Genomic DNA, 22,200 nt, shown 5'->3' with positions numbered 1-22,200 from the left:
TCATCAAAAAAAAAAAAATTCTGCAAACAGAACAAAATGGCTGTCATTCATGAGATGAAAAACACCAGCCAAAAATTTCAACACACTGTCATGAATGCCTATGGTTTGTTGACCTAAGGCTGGCAAGAAAATCTGATCAAAGTGCTCAGACATTTCATTCAAAGCTTGAAATTAAACAGAGCTAATCTGACTCTGAACATATGGCTAGCAACTATATATCAATAAATAAGAGATTAGTTCTCATTAGGCCTACATTACTGCAACCAGCTACTTCACTGTTTTGTCATTTCCTTCGTGATGAAACCGTAATGACGCATAATGTGATCCATTCTGTGCATGGAAGTGGTGACATAGTTCTAAAGATCAAGCATGATGAAACCAAATACTGTAGAGGAAAGAGAAATGTAGGTAACATGTATTTTCCACAAAACTGAAACTCAAGTGTAATGTATGTACTGGTATAACTTCAAGAAATGTTAAATAAAATCCCCAGATTGCTCCACAAAAATGTAATAATCAGAATAGCTGAACTCTAGGTGACCTGTGGCAGGTTTTTTGAAAAGCATAGCTTGAAAAACAGTGTTTATATGAGCATGTATTGAATTTCATGTCTCTCTCAAGACAAATTATCCATTCAGTCAGAACAATGCCATCTTCAACCCCAATGAGAATGAAAAGATCGTCTGTCAAAGCTGACACAAGAATGAGCGAGATCCAGACATAAAAGGGGAACTAGCAACAGACTGAACCTCAACCCCCACCTGCATTGTAATTTGATTATATGGAACAGCTGATTTAATGATATATCATCAAGTGATCACACTGTCCTGCCACTGCACACAAAGAATCACATGAAGATGATGTTAGGAGTGAAGCCTTTGTCACCTGTAATTACCCTCATGACATATGGTCCCTATGTAGTCGCACAATACTACGTTTGGGAAAACCCAGATTTAGCACAAACACACGAGTGCCGCTCCCATAATTTACACCACAACATCTTAAAGCAGCGCACACATGAGCACAAAATAAAACTGGGCAATTTTAAATATATATTTTTAAATTCAAACCACAGAAAAAGGACAATCTATAACAGATACCATACAAGTACAAGTATTCAGAGCCTAAATGCCATGGAAATAACTGCTGCTATATTTATCATATCTGGCATATCACCGCTATATCTTGTTTTCTTACTGGAGTTAGGCAAATATTAACAAGAGGGAACATGGCAATATCAGCTCTAAAAGCACTTAAGAGTTACATATCAACTGCTGCCACAGCCAGGACATTTGCAAGACAAACACTGTTAGCCTGGTGATTTCATTATTTTGCTGATGTTTCTTGGGGTGGGAGAGACTCCAGTGGCAAAGCAGACCTGCCCCGGGCAAACAGGGACATCTGGTTAATGTCATTACCAAGTCAAATGACAGAAAAAAAAAATCAACGGCATGACTTACACATGCAAGTTCAATCAACACACTACAAGGAATCACCACGTCCTCCTGTTTTGCTACTTGGGGTGGACACAGAGAGTAGGGGGGTGAGGAGGGAAGAGTCAGCAGGAGTATTTATAGTAATTGCCTGTGATAGAGCTCACTAGGAGCACCCAAAGGCTCTGTGCTAGATCCCACTAGATTTCTGAGCTTATTTTGAACTAGCTGATCAGGAGGCTGGCAGAGGCCACCAAGTCCTTTTCAGGCTTCATCCAGTAGCCAGCAGAGGAGGAGAAAACACTCTGGCCTCACCCCAAGAAATGCTTCAGGTTGCTGGGTGTGTTTGTGCCAATTCAGCCTTGAGAACATACGAACTCTATTACCGCATCGCTGAACATTGTAGTGGTTTTAATACGCTCACACTCACACCTCCCCCTATGACAATGTTCTCATGTTCACCTCCAATCTACTTGTACAATCTGATATGTCCAAAATGCACATGAGCTGTGCATACCTACTGAGTGCTAATCACACAGGCAAAGCAATGAAAAAAAAAAAAAAACATGTACACGGAGCCCACAGTAACAGCCCACTTACAGTACATATAGTCTGATATGCATATATTTAAGCTTCTTTGCTGGATTTTTTTTTTGCTAATCTGTAATCAGCATATTGACAAAACAGCAACCATTCTCATTGATTAATTAGTTATTCCATGCTTGAAAACTAACTTTGTGCTGCTTCAGTGGACTCAATTCCTCAATATTTTCTCATTCAAAGCCATTATTATCAGCAATTACTGTTCTCAAAAAATTAACACCCTTGAAAATGGTCTCTAGGTTGACTGATGGACCATTGTTGACAGTAACTAATGAAGGTGTTACGCATCATTGACAGACCAGGTGCTGTCTCCATATAACATCTGCAGCACTGTTGAAAGTGCACCGGCAAATCATCATTCAGAAAGAGACAGAGCGAGATTGGAAATGTTGAGAAGACAGACAACAGAATGAGAAACTCCTGACAGGAACTAATAGAGGAGAGAGAGGATGAGGGGAACAGAGAGAGAGACTACAGCACAGAATAAAAAGACCTTGAGGAAGGTATAAATAGAGCAGGAGCATATAGAACCTCATAGTGTGTCAGGGCCAGTCCAGAGTGGTCACGGGTACAGAACATGAACTAGTTGTTCTGAGACTTGAGCTGTATAAAATTGGAACCCTTATACATATTTTTAAATCCTTCCGAGCTGACAGAGAGTCTTCTTAATACTCATTTCTTGAAAGTGGCTCAGTATACTCAGCAAAAAAAGCTGCAAAAAGGGTTAAATTTAGATTCCTGTAGCCAGAGAACAGTCTGAAGCAACATCATGAGACTTAGCATTGTAGCTATAATTGAAGGCTGCAAAATATTTTTGGTTAGTCAGAAACCCACACACATAACTAATAAATTAAGTCAAGCGAATCCTATTTTACTTGGTCTGTGACTGTTTCATTTTCATGTATAAAAGAGGAGAAAATACAATGTCTGTGGATAAAACAAGGACAAATGAGACAAAAGGTAACAAAAGCAGTAGGCATAGACACCTAAAGAGATCAAGATCTAGTAAAAATGGTGAAGAGGACCAAGGAAAAAAATGCAATAAAAGTATAATTTGCATGGGCCCAGCTGTAGATCTGAATCAGAGAGCAGAATCAGTCATTCTTTCAGAAACATCAAAATGGATTTAGCTTTAAAAATCACACCTTGGAAATAATTTTCCACTAGAAATAATCTTCGGGTAGCAATAGCAAAAAAGAGATAAGACCCTGACCTAACTATGTGTAGTTATTGACTGCAGTAATCTACAGCGAAAAATACTGGGAATTGTCATTTTAGCATGGATATCTTGAACATAACTTGTCAAGTTTTTTCAGTTGAAGATTCTGTTTGCAGTAAATAATCTAATGTAGCTACTAAACGTTTTTGCGGACAAAAGCTAAAACTCAAAGTTCATAAGGGCATCTCAACTTAAGCAACAGCAGCCGAAACACCAAGACTCTTATTTACAATCTATACAAGGACTTTGCTCAAAGAGCTCAATACCTTTGACTTGAGACATGCTTCGTGTGGAACGAAAACATTCTGTTCAGAAAATTGCTTTCAAGGATGACATTTAGCTGCACAGATGTGTTGAAATATGTACCAGTCTGTGTGCTCATAGGAATGCGTAACAATCTACACATAAGTACTATTGTGTGTCAGTGTGTGAGCATCCTTCAGGCCAAAGGACACAGTGCTCATGAGGTCAAAGGCCAGCAGACTTGTGTCAGATGACTTATAGCACATCAGGGAGCCTAGAAGGATTTGATTTCACCATCTTGAGAGAGGCAGTGTTTGGGATGATGGGAAAAGACAAGAACATAACGAGCTGATCTACATATAGCTACACATAATTCCAGGTTACTTCCACTGGACAGCCTCAATGAAACTGAGACGTTCATCAGTAACTTGAGTGGCAACTGGAGCATCAGTATGCTGAGTAAAACATCTGCAAAACACACAAAAGCACACTTAAGACTCTGTGGCTCCCTGTAAAACTCTGAAAAGCTGCACATGGTTGAAATAAAACACACTTGGAATCACAAAAGTGCAACGAAACATGTCATTAGGGGGTTTGCTGAGGGCTTTGACCTAGAAACCTAGAAAGCCCTCAGTAAAATGCATGGAGGTGACAGGGGCAGAGTTCACAGCCAGCACCTATCCTCAGAAAATAGCCTGACATTTGGCCTGTGTATATTCATCACAGTACCCAAATGCCACATGCATGTGTGCACACACAAACAGACACACAAAGCATAGCATTCAAAGCATCATCACTTTCTTCATGTCAGCAATTTAAAAAATATATACATAATATATACACTTAATTAAAATGACCTCATGTAATACAACAATTATTGGCTTTTGACATGACAACAAAAAAGAACAGAGCTAGAATGGAGATTTTTATGCTCTTTTATGCTCTCCTGACACCACCTTTGAGAAACTATCTGGAGAAAAACAGCTGCTCTGTTTACAGCTGTCTGGATTTAGATTTCTCTGCTCCCTTATGAGTTTAGTGTTGCTACTCTTTTACTATAATATTTTAATCACATTAAATTCATATTATACAGGAAGATTCACAACTTTCAATGCCTTGCAAATTAGTAATTTGTGTTTATTCATTCCAACGCAGAGAAAGGTTTGAGTCAAAAACTTTAATCAACAATTCATGGCAAACTATTGACAGTCTCCATTTCTCCAACAGTCCTCTTGAATATTTAAAAAAATGGCTTTACACGTGACAATCACTCAATTACAAAATTAAGTAAATAAGTTTACTGGTGAGTTATTTAAGTATGTTGCATAACACGCAAACCTGACAGTGAGCCAGTGATTCACCCACTAACCCTGACATCGTGTTTGGATTGGGTTAATTTTCTGCCCTGTTATAGATCTGAAATGATTTATTTTGGATCGCTGACATAAGCAGTCATCTTGAATGGGCCCTTTTGTGACATCTCTCATGTCTGGCCACTCAGCTGTGCTCTGTCCTCGGTCCACCCTTCACACGCTGCCTATAACAGAGGCATGATAGCATCAGCGTGAAGTTAGCGGCCTCCCAAATGTCCCGATTGTCTCATCAAGTTGTAGCAGGTCTCCACCCGAGCTACTCCCAGGCCTGTGCTGTGCCTGGAGGCTGATAAACACAATCGTGCGCATTCTCAAACGCAGAAAGTTCCTAGGTGCTCCTTTTAACAATTGACTGTTGATTAGATTACAGGAGCCCCTGTTTCGCAAGAGAATGGAGTAACAGCTGACTGTGTCTCTGAGTGTATGTGCTAAACAAGGACAGAAGACAGGAAGTGGCAAAGACAGGCAGAAAGTGACAAGAAAAGAAAGAAAGAGAAAAAGTTGATTGAAACTGATTAACCTCTGGGCAAAAGAGACACTGTTAACACAGGCTGGGGAGTCATGGCAATCTAAACTAAGCTGGCTCAGTGACATAGTTGCTGAGAATGCTGTTTGACACAGGGTCCCTTTCTGTCTCACCCTCCCCTCCCTCTGTCTGTCTGTATGTTTGCCTGCATATCTGTCTGTCTGTCTGCCTTTCATGTGGCCATTTTAGGAGACGTTGAGTCATCCGAGCCCAGCTGACAATATGACAGCAATCAACAGGAGCAACATTAGCCCACTTGACTTGACAGCAGGAGAACTTGCCACACTCACCCTTTCAGAAAGATGGGGGTTTATCTCGCCGTGTCACTGTCCCCCTTCCTTCCTCTATTTCATCTGGTGGCTTTCTTTTCTCTCTTTCTGTCTTCCTCTGTCGTTTCTGCTTCCACTGGGTCAGACTGCCTCACTCCTCCAGTTTGTTGTCTCCCTCTTTTCGCTTCCTTCCTCCTGAATAAGAAGCGTTGAGAAAGACAAGTCAAGTTGCTCTGCCTCCCTCTGCTTGTTTTGTCAGGATGTCCAACAGCCTGCACTGCTGCTGCTGCTGCTGCTGCTGCTCTCTCTCACTGTTCTTCCTGTCTACCTCTCTCCACCCTCGGTTGCTCACATACACAAATCAAAAACCCATCAACAACTCTCAGCCCCCATTTGTCTCGCTCGTTCCCTCCCTCTCCTTTTCTCTCTCGAGCCCCCACCCCTTCCCATTTTCTTCCGTTCTCTCATTTGCACACCTCCAAAGTACCTCGAACACAAAAGCACACTTCACATGCTGTAGTGCTCTCTCTCCTGCTATTCCTCCTCTTCCTCACCCTCTCTTCCTCTCAGGCTCCTCCTTTCAAATGCTTTCTCTTAGCTATCCTACCCTCCCTCTTTTCTCTGTCTTGGTGTGTGTGTTATTTCTCTCTGTTGGTTTCCTCTCAGCTGATAGAGCCAGGCATGCTTTGCTCACTCAGCAGTGAAGGCATACAGGGGGAAATAAAGGAGAGAGGGGGGGGGGGGGGGGTTGCAGATACTGCTTACTGATTGGCTAGAGAAAAGGGGGGTCAGCTGTAGTGGCTGAGGCCCTGATTGGCTGGGGAGAAGGAGTGAAAGGTGTGGGAGGCGGTGAGGGCAGCCAAAACCCGCCCACCTGCTCCTGCTTGGCCTGCTCTGCACAAGTAGAGGCTAAAGAGCACTTTCACCAAAGTGTGTGTTAAACGTGTGCCAGCTTCAGGCATGTGTTGTGTTTATCTCTTCCCACAGTGCGCCAGACACATGTGTGGTTCAGTAAATAAAAGGTGCAAATGTCTATGCAGTGCACCATCCCCCTTTTCTGTTGCTGTCATTGTCTCACACACACACACACACCCACCCTGCACAACAGTACTCGGTGTTCAGCGTGAAATGTACACGGCGCCTATAGCCTGCACAAGCACAAAAGCACAAGGCTTATCTGCAGCCAGAGTAGAGATAGAGAATGAAGTGCATGTGAAAAAGTTTATCAGTTAAGCACCAGGAGCAGCCGTCAGTGTGTGTGTGTGTGTGTGTGTGTGAGTGTGTGTGTTTTGGCATCTGTGAGCCAATAAAGTACAGCATGTTGACGACACAAGAACTATTTCAAACACAGTGGTGTGGTTAAAGTACACACAGCAAGTGAATCACAAACTCGTATGTGCTGTCTTGCCTCATGTTCACACACACACAGACGCACGCGCGCGCGCACACACACACACACACACAGTGGATGGAGATTGCACATGTTAAAACACTGCACACAAAACATTCTTAAAGCTGTCAAGAACAAATATTTAACACATATTTAGCACACTACCCAGGCTCTCATGTTGGAGACGCAAACACGCACCTGCCAGGTTGTACTTTATTTTTATGCAGGCAGCCAGAGTTGGCTGGTTATCAGATGTGCGCTGGTCGAGACATGTGAGATGAAGCTACTGACAGATCATTGTCTCGTTATGTTTTAGTCACTGTCTGTCACTGTCTTTCTCTCACTCCTGATATATGTCTACCTCCTGCTCAGTTTCCATCTGTGACACTGCGTGTGTTTCCAAAACAAGATGGAAAATTTATTTTTGCCAGTCGCTGCTGAGCTGCTATGTTATCTCTGTTCAACAGAAGGATGGAGAGGGGACATGCATGAATTTTTATTAAAATAAAGTAAAAAAAGTCTTATATTTTAGTTGTTTTAGTGACTGTGAAGCTATAGTTTTAGCAACTCTGAAGATATAAGTTGATGATCATAAAATCTTAAACAGATAATGATATACTAATATGCAGCATTGCAAGTTATCAGCACCAACCAGACTAAATGCTGGCGCATACCAGCTTGCAAACCTTCCATCTACCAGCCTAACTGGATGGTGAGCATTCCAGTTTTCATGAATCAAGTGATAATTTTGCCAATAAAAGATTGCCAAATCATGCCAAACATCCAATCCAGCTTCCCAGAGTTCAGCATGAGGCACTGAATTTGCTTGTTTAATGCAGCCACCAGTTCCAACTTCTATAATATTCAATTTATTATTATATGAATCCTCAACATTTGGAAGTAGTTTGTAATGTTTCACCTTCAAAAGAAAAAGTTAATGCTAATAAAACTCAGATAAAACCTGTTAAATTGCAGGATTTTTTTTCCAAGCATGAGGCATTAAATTGCTTTTTTATGCATTCACAAGTTCAAACCCCCCAAAAATATTCCTTTTATTATGATCTAAATTCTTACATTTTGCAGGCATTGTGTCGTATTGACTTGAATGATTGATCAACGATTACAGTAGTTGCTGATTAACTTTCTGCAATCAACTAATTGATTAATGGACTCTACATGTGCTATATATACTCATATGAATACAGGAAGCATTGATATGAGTAGAAGGACATTCCACATGTTTTTATTGAGTGTGTGGGAACAGTATAAGTGAGCAGACAGGAGGCTTGAAAAACAAGACACGTCTTCAGCTACGTACCTCCAAATATAGAGATGTGGGGAAAGGGGAGCGAGGGGAGGGGAGGGAGACGGAAGGTGGAGGAGGAGCCAAGAGAGACAAATAAACTGACAGGCGAACACTGAAATGAAGGTGGTGTTGTCAAACAGGCTCAGTTGCTACTTTTGACGGAGAAGCTTCCAAGAAAAAAAGCATCACTACTGGTCCGAAGCAGCACTGCATGTACAATACAGTGTTTCTGCATACATAAATATACACACTCGTGCACCTTTCTCTCCCTTTAAGAGCCTGTGTTGGTTTCCATATTTGGAAATTAGAGGGTGTGTCCTCTCATGAAGACCCTCCCCATTCAAGGGCACTCTGAGTGCAGCCAAAGAGAAAGATGCATTGAAAACACACATTCAGTCAGATTCCATCAAACACTCTGATGCAACCCTGACATGAGCACATACCAGCGCTCGTTTTGATGTCTGTATGACAACTCTGGGGTTTTCAGCCTTGGATTGTGAGATGCTGTCTAACACATGTCTTGTTTTTCTAGGCCTCTCAAAGTGACACCAGCTGTGTTTTTAAGGGGGTTTTCGCCAGCCCCAAACAATCACAGCCTTCAAAACACTGAGGAGCTTCAGCTTGACTCTACTGCTGCAAAATATGCTGGAGAAAATCAGTTAGTCGCAGTTTGAAACGACCGGTTTGTAATTTCAAAAACAAGGTGCAAGTCACCCCCTTTTTCGGGAGGGGACAGAACAAAAGGAGGAGGGGAGGTTCAGGAAAGAGAATATGCTGAAGCAATATTCCCAGCTAAGAGTGTGGTGCTGACTTGTTCAAATCCCTTGATATTTTGTGATGCGATGTACTAGTTTTACTGTATTGCTCAAGTGAATTTGTATGCCTTAATAAGCTACAATTTTTGCTAGTCTTAGGTAATAAGGTACCATTATTTTTCTGTCTGCTACATTTCTTACAGGTAAATAGGAACTGTGAAAAAGATTCTAACCCCACCAACAATAATCCCACGCCAAAGCATTACCATGATAACACAGAAAGTTGGTGCAGGTTGTTTCCTACCCAGAGTGTGGTTTCTTTGTATTTACATTTCTGATCTGGTGAGATGAACTCTCCCTTGAAGGGGATGTTTGACCAGCTGTGTGTTAATAAATAAGCTCCCCAAGCTGAGCATAGGAATTTTATTTGACTGCTTGGGGAAAACTGGGAGTGCATCTGTGCACGTTTGTACTTTGTTCATTTTGACATTCAATCAAATTAGCTTGATCTATTTGACCAATAAAAACAGAATGGTTGGATTGTAAGATCTATACTTAACTTAGGATCACGTGACCATATATAGGTGTCAAAAGATACAATGAAGTCTAGTCAGACAGACTGAACATACAAGGTTAAATAAAATAGTGGATTAAAGTGCTAATGGAAACAAAAGCAGCAATGCAGAAATATACAGGAGCATTCAGCGAGCTCCAATTCAGCCACTTGCATTAAAACCAGACCAGGGTAAAGCCAGAGATACCACAAGCAACATGGACTAAAGGTGATGGACTGAGAGAGCATCGCCATGGAAGATATGGCTTAAGGCACTTATTGACTGCAAAGGATTTTCCAGAAAACACACCACATTGTTTGTATTTTTCAAATTACCTTTGAATCTGTGAGCACAATGTGTAACAAGGGTTGTATGTCCCTCATAGTCGTTTCTATATTTGCATAAACCTACTGAATTAAAGATGAGAGTTGGTACTACTATCCATTATTTTATATAAAAATCTAATGCACTGAAGCACAGCGCATGTACAGAAATAAACTGTCCAAATTAGTATTGGATCACACCAGCTATTTTATTAGACACACATGCGAAATCTAATGCAATTTTATATAACAGCTTTGCCATAAATATAACTTTACATAGCTTTTTTTAAATGAACATTTTCAGTTTTGCTGATGTCAAAAAAGTGACGATTCTACCTCAGGTTTTTTATTTAAGTCACAGTATGTGCTAACTTACTGGATTACATGACATTTAAAAGTGTTGCTAATGTTTAGTCCACCACACTGGCAGACATTATGAGGGGAACCAAGTATTAGGATCACTTCAAATGTAATGCAGTTCAACATGGTACCACACTTGACTCTGACCTCTATGCTAAACATAAATAAGGTAGAATCATAAATCTTTAGTCAACAAAAAGTTCAGCTCTGTTAAAGTAGAATGTAGGACAGAGCAGTTGCACTGGATTGCATCAGACTTCACAAGTGGCGGCTGGTGAGTATATAAAGCTACTGTATTCTGAGTATTAAATTGCACTGGAAAACATTCTTGATTTAACTTCTGTTTAGTTCTGCATTAGCTAATATTCTTTCTGCAAACATTTCCACCCTTCATTAATTAATTCCATTGCTGTGTGAGATGATGTGATTCTGCAAGTGTAGAAACTTTTCTTCTGTGCATCCTCTAATGGGGTGCTATGATTAAATTATGTGACATGTATAATTAAAGCTGTCACTTGACACCAATCCATCTCTAAGAATTAACCATGATGTTCCAATATGCACATTTACCCACTGATCTGCACTTCCCACTCATAATATCTAAGAATCATTGTTACTTTTCCTGATCGGATATCAAATTCTTTTGCTGAGAGTCTTAGGAGTTTACTCTGTGATTCTCATCTGTCTGTGTTTGGTCAAGAGGGTTTGGACAAAAAAAAAAAAAAATACAACAGTATGCTCACTTTTGCTGAGGGAAGATGGGAAAAGAAAAAGACAAGAAGGAAAAAGAATCAATATGGTATTGATATGTACAAGAAGACAGGATAGGAAGAGAGTAAACTGAAATGCAGAGATGGGGAGGAGTGTGGCACCCTGAGTCTTGGTGACAGGCTGGGCCAGCTCAGTGGATGGAATGTTCCAGAGAAATATGTTGCCTATTCATGGAAGACAGGAAATAAAGCTCTCTCTCTCCCCACCTCTCCTCTTTTCGCCCCAGTCTTCAATCTTTCACACTGAATTCTCACTCTTCAATTCACTCGCTGTTTCTTTCTCCCATCCCTTGTTCTGGCCTTTGGGTACATCTTTCTGTCCATCGTCCTTGACTTTAAATCAGTTCACTTTTTCCCTTTCATGCTTGGGAAACTCTCACAGCAGGATGGTGTTGCACCACTCTGATTGGTAGCGGCTGAATGGAGCCCAGCCTGCCATCTGGGTAGTGAAAGGAGAACAAAAAAAAGCACTTTTTTTTTGCTGTGTGGCGCACTAATACCTAACCAGTACACTGTCACTATATAACCAGACAGTCTGACTGGCTACGAGCCAAAGTGGATAGTGGAGAAGATTATGATAGCCGTTAGAGCTCATTCACACCCACATTTGTGGGAGGTGTGTGAGCACCAGTGGAATGGGAGAAAAATGAGGAACCAAGCCACAACAGTTTCATAAAGACCTTCAGGACAACTGGTAAATGAAATCAAAGTGCAGAAGTGCATGCCTATAGATACATGTACACAGAGCATCTCATCCACTTTGGCAGTGGGGGGATGTTTCAGAGTAAAGGGCAAAAAGGTCTGGCTGGGGTTAATCCTGAGATCAATCCAACCACACACAAACACACACGGTTGTTAAGCAGCAGTTTATACTGAAAAGCCACTAGAGCTGCTTCTCTGAGTTTAAAGCTGGAGTTCAGGACTTCACACATAAATTAAGTGCCTTTACTTGCAAGTCCTGAACAGATAAGTTTGCACAATGGTGATCAACTTTATCAGCATCAGGTAAATCTCTGTTTATGTTGCAGTATGTCAGAGTTCTAAGATCTGCTTTCTGTGGCGACATTCCTGTTGATGCACAATGTGTTTTGTGTGAATCAGCAATGATTACCAGAGATAAAGAGGGGAGCAACCACAGCGACGCAGATGAAGTAGGCTACAGGCAGACAAACACAGGCAGCGTTCAAGAAAACTGAATAATGTTCCACATAAAAAAAAAAATTTGCTGTTCAGAGGAGGATTTAAGACCTAAGATGGAGCAACGTCCTATACTAACATACATAAAAATTCAAACATGCAATCAGACATAAAACACACAACCGAAATAAGCTAGACATGGGTCCAAGGTGCCCTTTTATCTCTTTGTAGGAAAGTCGTCAATATATTGAATAACAAACAAAACACACTGACTATTGCATGAACAGATCAATACATTTTGATTTTGCAACAATCCAAACCAATCAGCACGGAAAGCTACAATTTAAAGGGCATAACTGGCTTATGTGGAATACCGCTGGTCTACAAAATGCTCCAAAGTTCACAAAAGAAGAAGCTATAATACAGCTATACGCCAGGCTGCTGTGACAACCCCATATGCTAATTGCTTGATAACTGCTGTTGGTGCAAGATGAAAAGTCAGTACATTATTTGGGAACCATAAACATTGTCAATCCAATGAGTGGATGTTGAGATATTTCACAGCATAAGTGAAAATTCTGACCTACTAAAAAGTCAGGAGTTCACCAAAGTCCTAGGATAAACATTCAGAGCACCATGCCACTTATAGCTGCACCAAATTTAAAGGAAATCTATCCAGTAATTGCCATTCGATATTTCAGTTTGAACCACAGTGGTGGACCAACTGACGAACTAACTAACATTCCCATCCTTAGAGTCATGCTGCCAGTATGGCAAGAAAGAGACTGTAGTTTACGAAGCCTGACATACTCCATACTCTAATTACTTCATTACCTTCTTCTAACCTCCACAGTCAGTTTACCTGAGAGAATAAGGCATTATATTCATAATGACCCTCCTAAGATCCTTATGTAAATCACCAACAGCATGATGTCCCCCTTCATATTACCTAAGCACTTTCTTGTAGGTTCACCTCAATGGTACATATGATGCAAGATGAGACTCATTTTGTGAGATATCTTGACACAGGACCTCCAGTGCTGGCGGGCCAGACTTTGGCTGCATTTTGCTGTCTTTCTCTTCATCTCTCTGCTTTAGCCCAACTAGTGAGTGTTTGTCGTCTCTGTGCTGCATCAGGCCGCAAATCAAACTGATCGTGCCAAGGACTCCAGATCACTGCAGTTTTGGCAAAAAAAAGCTGTTCCCTGGCTCTGATGAGACACACAGGACCGGCCAGGCATGCACACACACAAAACATTTATACTATAACGCACTAAAGCGCCACAATTGTTAGCAAACAAATAAAGCTGCAGTTATGCTCCACTGATAAACAAAATGCTCCAGGGTTCCATTTGTTTCTGTATATCACAAACAGACACAAATGAACGTGTAAAGCCCTGCACTGTATGAAGCAGTTTGTGTGTACCGCAGCTTTAAAACTCTTTGGGAGGATATGAAACGTACTAATGCTTTCAAGACAGCAGGAAATCCTTCATTGTGTGTGTTCATTTAATGTTAGGAAAAACCTGACTGCGCTACCGACTGTCAACAAACTCTTTCAGCTCAATCAAACATACTTCCAGTTATACTTCCGGCAATACATGCAGCCGACATCAATGCAAAAAAGAAAGCTTCCAACCCATTTCAGATCACTACCTGAAGGTCATTAGTGTTGCCATTCAACCTGAACATTTTTCATTCTGTATAAAAGTCAATTTAAGTGACAAATGGTGCATGCAAAGACCCAGGCCTGTCAGACACACCCAGCTTCCACAAGATGGAGAGATGGGAATATAAGCAGCATGGGGAGATGGAAGGATCTGATGCTCGGCGAGAGGAACGAAACAAACGACAACATATGTGAGAGCCATGGACAGAGGAAACAAGACGAGGACGAGAGGGAGAGGGGCAGAGAGTGAACAGGTCTTAGCTTGATAAGCTCTGTGTTGACCTATATAATGCACCGAGATATATCTGCCTTCCAACATCTACTCGTTAATTCTGGGCCTCGCATGGAGGTCATATCAGCAGGCTAAACTACATTACATTAAGATGTTTTATTCAACGCTACTTGCAAAAAAAAGCGTTCAAATCATGCAGGGATAATTACTTGATATTGTGTATTCAGTGTTTTTCGTAATGAGAAAAAAGCAAGTGGTTCTCTGTTTGAAAAAGTAGGTTTTCAGCCTGCAGTGGAAGATATGCAAAGTCTGCTGTCCTCTGCTGTGAAGCCAGAACAGCGAAGAGCTTTGACTGAGATGAATGAACACAGGGTCCTCTGAGTAATGGGGTGGCTAAACATCCAGATGCAGAAGAGTGCAGTGATGTTTAACCGATTGGCACAGAGGGAGAAATAAAGCACTTTTCCCTTCCTCGTCTATAGGTTAACACTAGAGTGTCTGAACTGGAAGCAAGCTGCAACAAAGAGCTATTGGAATAAATTAATAAATGGTGCAGGAAAGCTGTAGGTTTAATCGTAAGCAGTCAGCAGAGGCTTGACGACAGACTCACCAGCAAGAAGAAAGTTGCAGTAATCCAGGCAAGAGGACCTCAATGAGTACCCCAACCACCTCTTTGGGGGAGGAGTGGGCAAATCCTACTGATGTTGTCAAGGAGAAATGACAGAGTGACACACTGCTGCAATGTTTGCAGAGGATAACAGTTTGTCATCCACTGTCATTCCCAGACTCCCTTATCATCCAAGCTGGCACCTCCATAGTGTTGTCAGTGGTGATGGACAGGTCTCGGTGAGGGGGCCCTGAAGGAACAGGAGCTCTGGCTTGTTCGGGTTGAGTTTTACATGGCGACTTGACAGCCACTCTGAGATGTCAGCAGGCCACATACACTGCTGGACAAAAGCTTTAGCAACTTTACATGATGCAATACCACCGGGGAGGCATTTGAATGGTCCATTCTGCAGCCATAGTCATGAAGAACGATGTTCAGTGACAAGAAAAACAAATGGTTCTGCACCAGATGGCATGGCCTTCACAGAGCCTTGATCCCAACATTGTGCAGTGTGTCTGGGTTTGACAAAAATGAGACGTGAGATGGACTAAATCAACATTAGAACTTTGGCAACAAGCTTCGAACAAATTGTCAAGTACCTTAAAAATCTGTTTTTATTCTATTTACTGCACTTTTATGAACTTAATGAGCAAATTAAATCTAACCAGGCATTGTTGTTGAATCATCTATTACATTTTTACTTTTAGAGTTTACAGCTTTGGCTCAGTGCTGCATAAAAATTAAATTTAGTCTGCATATGTGCATGCTAAGTTATTTATTAAGCTCAAAAATTAAACTCAACCCACTTATGAGGCAACCAGCACTGAATTTGAGACAATCTTTTATTTTAGCAACACCCAGGAGGTTGTTCTGTATCACATTTAATTATGAGTACGAAGGCCCTGTAATGTTATGATGAAAACACACATTAGAAATAACACATATTGAACTTCTTCAGGGCAGTTTGGATAATTAAAGCCAAAATGACAATGTATATCAATGAAGAATTCATGTGGAAAGTGCTAGCACATGTTTACACACTATTGAAATGTCCACTACCCACCTGGATGAATGAATTTGTATTTTTTGACATTTGTATGATTGTAGTGACTCTGCACCGACTTACTCTATCAAATATTTTTAGTCTTCCAAACTTCCGAAAGTTAGGAAAAGTAAGTCCTCACAATCGAAAGGGACATTTTTCCAGTTTATAGTTTTGTCCAACCAACAAGTCTAAACCCAAAGATATTAGATTTAAAGCTGAATTGCTTGACCTTTGCATGTAAATAGACATCGGTGACATTCATGCTCTTGCCAAACAAGTTCTCGCAACGTTGATTAAGCTCCAGATTAAAACAAAAATCAGCAGTCACAAGAAGAATCACAGTCTACAAACAAGAGTGATCAACGGCAAGGACAAACCCCCGTAGGCTTACGTCAAATGCACTTTTTGACTGTGTTTGTGTAATTACTCTCACAGCTTGAAGGAGACTGAAGGTCTACCTGCAGGTTTAAGATAATGTTAAAGGCTGACAAGCTGCAAATCCTCCCTTTGTAGAAGCCTGAAGCAGCAAATGAGGATTTACAGCAAACAATTAATGTTATTGGTTAATTTGGCAATAGGTTAATTGACAAAACATTGAAAATTGTGAAAAATTATGGCAGTAGTTCCATATCACTCAAGGTGTTGACCTGTTGCCAACAATTCAGTTTAATATTGAACAGAATAAACAATTTAGAAGCTAGAATTGGGGAATAGTCAGTAAAATATTCGACAGAGCCACAAACTACAGCCTCCAAAATGATAATACAGTGGTGTCAACACCTCTCTAAGACAGATATATTTACTTGTGTTAGTTTAAACTGGTTTATCAAGTAAATAATAAATACATAAAGTGAGTGACCCTTTAATTTTCACTAAACTGCTCCACTAACTTGTTGTTTCAGCCCTGCAGTAAATGTTAAGTAGTGCAACATGTCCGAGTACAAGAACTGCCAGCAGAGTTGAGGACATCCAGGGAAAAAACTGTACAGAACTGGATAGCACAGTGCTTTGCTTCTCAGGGTGTAATGTCAAACCGTGCTGATTTATTCAGCAGGTGGTACTGTCGCCTCGCCATCCTCCCCTCTGTTTGGACTGCTGTTGTCAGCTGGGTTTGAATAAAGGTGAGCAGGAATCTACTAAAGATGGAGCCACTGAACACAATAAACCAAGATGGAGGACCTAATAGAAGAGAAATTTCCATATTGTCTCTTTAAAACATGTTATGCTGGTTGCCTCCCATTATCTAAACAGAGGTAGTGCAGTCTTACTTTGAGATTTTTCAGATTAATAAAATATCTATTCAATCCAATGTCTATATTGTGCTATATTTCTGCTGTGCTGTATAGAGCCTCGGCAGAAAAATATGTGCTGAAACATTGATTTCATATTTCAGTTTGTGGTTTTCTCTTTCCTTTTCCACTTATTTATTTTTAGAACTCCAGCATCTAACATTTTAAGCTGAACCAATTAGATTGGACTTCAAAGCAACACATTGAAATGAACTAAATCCCTGCATAAGTGACAAGCTCCTTGTTTTGAGTCTTCATTATGACATTACTGTGTAAGTTCTAACTGTCAGTTCTTGAAAATGACGTCCGGCATCCATGAATTCAATGGCGTTCCCCTCACTGGCCTTCAGATAGGTTAATCTACTAACCAACAGTAAGATGGAGTTGGAACAGAGTTACAAACACAGAAACACTGCATGTCTGTAAGAGGACTAACTACTTCGTCTTATTGACAGAATGTTAAGTGGACTACCTGACCTTTATTGGTAAGCCTGAAGCTAGGTTTAGTTAATCTGTGTACAAGTGGCCAGAGGTGACAGTGAGGACTTCAGAGTCAAAGGGACACTGTCAAAGCTTTGCACTTGCTATTTTAGGAGCTCAGGAATAAGCTGATATGGAGAAAGAACTAACATGTTTTAAAAAATGGAATTCCTGAAGGGCCTTTATCTCCTTAAAACAGAAGAAGACAATCGGAACAATCTCTTCACTCCAAAGCTTGAGGACATTCGGTTATCATTAAGGTGAAAATGATGCAGGCACAGTTTGAGTTGATCTCTGACCTTTGCTCTTGTTAATTTTATCTTTGATCTCAGCCTGCCTCTGCTCTGTCCTTGGGCCGAATGAAGGATCCTCTAGCAAAGAGCATCACTCTGATTGGCCCGCTGCTGCGGTCTTTCTAAAACCTGGGATGGGAGCCCTGAGGGGGTCATAAGATAATGTACTCAGTGTGGAAAAACAGTCATGCCATGTGCTGGTTTCAGTCTTTGTGATTAATGTGTTACTGTTAACACAATGTATATGTTTTTTTTCCACTGAGCCACCACAAAAATGGATCAAGAAGGTCACTGTGTACCACTTAGGACAGCAGACAGAGGTCATTTGAACATGATGCCTTTATGTTTTTGCACCATTGGCAGATGGACAAGGTTTATATTGGCATTTAGAAAAGAAAGCTACAAGGGGAAGTAATATTTCTGTATCTTGAATCCAGAGAGACATCGCTCCTGTCAGTTGACCAGTGTGTAATGTTTCTTGGTGATGGCTTAAGGCTATGTATTAAACCATGCATTCACTGTATCTCCCAGTTCCCTTGTGCTACACTTAAACCTAACCCCTTAAAGAGTTCTTTATTCAAGAGAGGTAATTTAGCGCTTGAAAGGATGGTAGTACAATACGTGCTTGCACACACACTCACTCACTATACACATTAGAGATCAATATAGCCCCAGAGCAGTGTTGAGTACTGGATCTAACCCACATAATCATCTGTAATCTCTCACATCAAATCCTGCAGAGACACATTGGAGGGCTCACAACAAGCCATCATCAGCTCAAAGCATTTAATAGCCAACCCAACTTTACCCACAAACATACAAAGCACTGCCAGGTATAGATGCAAAAAAGGAGATTTGCAACTATAGATTGTAACCACCCAGTAAGACAGCCACATACAAAAGGTGTACTCCATTTGTTCAGAGGTACTGCAGATTGGGTATACAAGGGACCACAGGATGAATGGTGTTCCTTAACTTAGAATGTCACAGATAATCTGTTGAACTACACATGAATAAAACAGTATACAGTGGCCGAACTGCAGGTAAGTCACAGTAAGAGTAGCCAATCGCAGGTTAGTATTTGAAAGAGGCTGTAACATTGTTAGTCCAGATCTAATCTACTCAGACATCGAATGCCAAATGAGCTCTTACAGTATTAAAATGCTCTCGTTAGCGTTGTGTTGGATATAATGCAGTCATCTCCTAAACAGCCTAATTAGATACTGGTGGCTGAATATACTACCAGGAGAAACCACACAGTTACTCATGACCACATTCCTGCTTAACTTAATGTATTTGACTAGGTGGTAGTTATAGAAGCATAAAATGTATTTCTATGAAGCTGAAAGTATTGGTAGTTATATTTGGTGGTATATATTTTGAAATAAGAAAAACAGACAAGTCACCGCTGGGGTTTCCTAGAGTTGTTTTCCTTTCATGCTAAAAGTGTCCCACAGTTTTTGATCCCTTCCTGCCTTCATTTCCTTTTGATGTGAGAGGATTTTCTAAGTTTCTCCGTCACACCTGAGGAGACTAAAAATAATTTCCTCTCTTTTGATTTCCCTACGTGTCTTAGCATTTGGGAACTTAAGTCAAAGAACGTTTGTGCGTAGGACATGCCCAGACCCAGGCCTGCATAACAAGATGTACCTCTCCTTCAGGGTTGGTTACAGCAAAGATCTGCATGACGTCACACTCAGCTGAGGACAAAGCCCACTGCTTTCTCCCAGACAGAGAGATGGGGGGTGGCTGTCAGAGCAACGCATGGACAAGCAGGGGATAGAGAGAGAAAAATGAGTTGCAGACAGATTTACTGTTGAAAGGTGTATTTATATATATATGTGTGTGTGTGTGCATGCAAAATTTTGTATTTAAATACATGTGAGACATCTGGTAGATTCCCATATGCACGTGTGCTGTATGGGTGATGCAGTGTGAGACTGCATACACGTGTGACTAATGTGTATGTCAATGCCATCATGCCCTGCTTGTCAGGACAATGGGAGGCAGTACATTGCAGATGAGCTTACTAACACTGTATTAGCAGACTGCCAATTCATAGATTTTACATATATCTTAACAAGGGCTCAGTGCCAACATCAACCTTCTCCTCACTGCATAATGCAACTCCCAAATGTAAACCAAAGGAACAATACACCCACTGCACTCAGTCATATCCCCTCTCCTGTAAGCTTCCCTGTGTAAGCTACAGTGATCACCATCATTCCACCCGCTGAGCAACAGTCATAATCTCACAGATGTATGCCACTGCTGTTTGATCCGTCCCTCTTGCATAGCCTACATATGCACAATCCCAGGAGGGCATGAGTGTGCAGTTATTACCAAAATGAAACATCTACACAAGCATTTTGATCACACAAACGCACACAGATACACAGGATGGTGACTGAATCACTGGGGTTCCTGTCAAGCACTGCAGACTGCATGCACACACATAAAGAAAAGTGTGAGGAAGGCAGACAAAGCAGGGGAACGCCCCCTACACCCTGCAAGCTACTGTCAGGCAGGTCATCAGCTGGCTTAGGTTGGATTCTACTTATTCTTATGGCTGCATTCACAGTTACAAAAATGATCCCCGTTTCCACCTGTATATTGAAAGAGCAAGCATTTAAAAATAATCGAAATTTCTAGTTAAACACACTGAACCTTTGTTTAATTTCCACACATACAAGTTCACGCAAAGCAGCACATTTAAACCCGGCCACATTTAATGATACTGAAGGCCACTCACCTTATTAAAAACAAAAGGTGGACTCAAGGAGTCTGAAGTGACGCGTCTCTGTCGTCTGGGAGTTTGGCCTTTTATCTCCCTGCCGTGTTCAGTGATGCTTTGTCGGTTTCCAGGTAGCTACCGTGAAAAACGCCAAAATTCGAAGCTAAAACTCGTTAGCCACGTACAGCTAGCCGTGTATCTGATGAAACACTCGGTCAATTTCAGTCTCGTCCTCCCACTCTGTCCTGCCACATAGCTCGCTTGTCGACTGACTAAGCTACGTCCCCTTCCTCTCTCTCTGTGCCTGTCCTTTTTTTTTTTGGTGTGCTCGCAGCTGTTTTCGTTGTCTCAGCCTTTCGCCCGAAATTCCTCCTCTGTCTCTTTAAACGGCAGCGTTTCCGGGGTTTTGCTGGCGAACATACAGAAGGCGGGGCTTCGCGACCAGCTGAGCGCCTGTCATTTAAGCGATTGGTCGCTTGGATTCCGCTCAATCAATCAGCAGCCAGATATTGCGGCCAGTTTAAAATATGTAGATTTATTCAAACACCAAGGCATCTGATTGGTCAGTGGATTAGCCCAAGTCCTGCCCAGTACACGTGCTTTTTCTCCCCTCCCAGTCTTTACTGCCAAGGATCGCTTTTGTGCTAAAGCTCCGTTACACAAAATATCCTGTAATATTTAACAGAAAACTACAAAAAACACGATCTGATATGAAAGTAAAACGCTATAGAGTTACGCAGCACTGACACCAATGTGTGGTAATTTCTTTTTGACAACAGCTAAATGCGCAATCAGCTGTACACACACTTTTCTTCCGTTTGCACTAAATCAGCTATAGCCATACTGTCACAGTGCTAAGAATAGATCAGCTACACGTTGTATCCTCATATTGCCTTGCAGCTGCACTGAGCTCCACGCCCATTTACCCAGAGCACACTGGGGTCTTATTATGCTCTGCTGTGCACTGAAAAGATAAAAAAAAGAGGCCTGTAAGGTCAGGGAGTAGAATATAGGATATTGCATTTAGTGCTTTCGGATAGTCATTTCTCTCTGTACTGTTATGCCTCTTAGCAATACAATCACTGCTCATTTCACAAAAGCAATTAGTAAGTAATTTCAGATTAAGCAACTCCAAATTGCGTTTTATCAGAATAAGCACTAGGACTGGATTTTCAGGTTTGTCAAAAATGCCCTTCTCTCACCAGTAAATCAAATGTTTCCTTGTTTATGACATGGACATGCCAAATTTGAGACACAAGTAAACAGAAGACACTTGTGGGAGATTCTTGGCAAAGCAACGTTCTTGTAGTTGATCCGGTCCCATTAACAGAATGCTTTTGTTACCTGACCGTCTTTTGTTAAGCTTCTGGAGACCACAAATATCCTTGAAGACCCCACTGATGAGATCACTTTAACAAACTAACATCTTTCTTGCCAGGAAACAGGGTGAATATTCTATTTTTATAGGACACAATCTAAAATGCTAATTCCACTGAGACAAAAAATACACAACAAGCTGCACACATCACTTCTCTAAAGGTCATTATTCATCTAAAAGTGACATTTGGGCAGCAGCCTTCGAGCCTTCCC

At 41.1% G+C, this 22,200-nt stretch overlaps 1 protein-coding gene across 5 annotated transcripts in view; it reads right to left on the bottom strand.

Moving 5' to 3' along the window:
* The window catches only part of LOC111564815 (atos homolog protein B), a 31,703-nt gene extending 10,730 nt beyond the window's left edge, over positions 1-20,973 (bottom strand). The window contains exons 1-2 of one of the 5 annotated variants that reach the window (XM_023264625.3): positions 20,629-20,973; positions 19,527-19,625 (exon numbers count right to left, since the gene is read on the bottom strand). The gene's annotated coding sequence lies outside the window, so the exon portion shown is untranslated. Of the gene's footprint in view, positions 1-5,687; positions 6,117-6,153; positions 6,173-19,526; positions 19,626-20,628 lie in introns of those variants that run through there. The other 4 variants (XM_023264623.3, XM_035945640.2, XM_023264624.3 and 1 more) reach the window with 4 other exon arrangements.
* Between the last annotated feature and the right edge of the window lie 1,227 nt (positions 20,974-22,200).

Source organism: Amphiprion ocellaris, chromosome 6 (genome assembly GCF_022539595.1).
Source record: "Amphiprion ocellaris isolate individual 3 ecotype Okinawa chromosome 6, ASM2253959v1, whole genome shotgun sequence".
Classification (NCBI taxonomy): Eukaryota; Metazoa; Chordata; class Actinopteri; family Pomacentridae; genus Amphiprion; species Amphiprion ocellaris.
Note: the sequence above shows the minus strand (reverse complement) of the source record. Positions and strands in the feature narration are given on the sequence as shown.